The sequence below is a fragment of the Mesitornis unicolor genome, unplaced genomic scaffold (genome assembly GCF_000695765.1).
Source record: "Mesitornis unicolor isolate BGI_N332 unplaced genomic scaffold, ASM69576v1 scaffold35757, whole genome shotgun sequence".
NCBI classification, from domain to species: Eukaryota; Metazoa; Chordata; class Aves; order Mesitornithiformes; family Mesitornithidae; genus Mesitornis; species Mesitornis unicolor.
Window position 1 is genome coordinate 9,808 of NW_010196365.1, and position 901 is coordinate 10,708.

At 56.0% G+C, this 901-nt stretch overlaps 1 protein-coding gene across 2 annotated transcripts in view; it reads right to left on the reverse strand.

Annotated features, from left to right (window-relative positions):
* PIK3R2 (phosphoinositide-3-kinase, regulatory subunit 2 (beta)) overlaps nucleotides 1-901 on the reverse strand; it is an 8,993-nt gene that overhangs the window by 7,150 nt on the left and 942 nt on the right. The gene's annotated exons all lie outside the window — the stretch shown is intronic.

Below are 901 nucleotides of genomic sequence, written 5' to 3' on the forward strand. Positions count from 1 at the left end.
GGAAATGGGACAGAAATGCCAGCTTCGTGGGCAGCCAGGAGACACCTCTGCACCTCCGAAGCACAGACCACAAAGAAATAACACAGGCTTGGCTTAAATACAAGCTTCTCGGTTGCAAAAATGTGTCTCCCCACCAGGCTGTGTGTAAAATAGCCATTTTGGGTGTCTGAATTGCCAACCTGCAGGCCCCAAAGTTTGGGGGATGCACCTACAGAGGACATGGACAGGGCTGGCACCCCCTCATGTGCCCCGGTACCTGACTCTCTCTCTGCTCTATCCCTGGGTAGGACGCAGCCTGCCAGGTTTTTGTTTTCTTTCCCAACCGCGTCTTTTCTGCGTGTCAGGAGCTTTGGCAAAGTTCTACATCCCAAAAATCCCCAGTCTTGCATAGTGCACTGGCTTTGACCGCCTCGATGCACCTCCACTGAGCCCCACTTGAAGGGGAGAGGAGGAAAGAGGCCACGAAAACATAAATATGGCCCCCGAGGGAGCACGGGGGACGCAGGCAAGGCCAACACATCCACCGCAGAGCATGCCCCGGGCTCCCCGAAGGAGTCGCTTTCTGGGAAAGGCAGGTTGTGAGTGAGATGACTCAGGTCAGAGCAGCTCTCGCTGCCAACCCAAATGCAAGGCCCAACCACATTCCCACCCTGCGGAGACGCTTCCTGGGGCCGCCCCTCTGGCTCTGGGTGCAGGGGAGGGAGCTACAGGGAGACCCACCAGCGTGGTTTCCGAAATGGGTGCTTCTTAAGACCCCAAAGATGTTTCACACAGCATCTGATAGGACAATCGTGGATCCTGCTGCTGACTCTACTTCTCCTGGGTGCATCAGCAAGTTGTGGGAAGGCAAAGCAGGGCTATTGGTCCTATTTGCCATCTCAGAGCACCCAGGGCCTGCTGA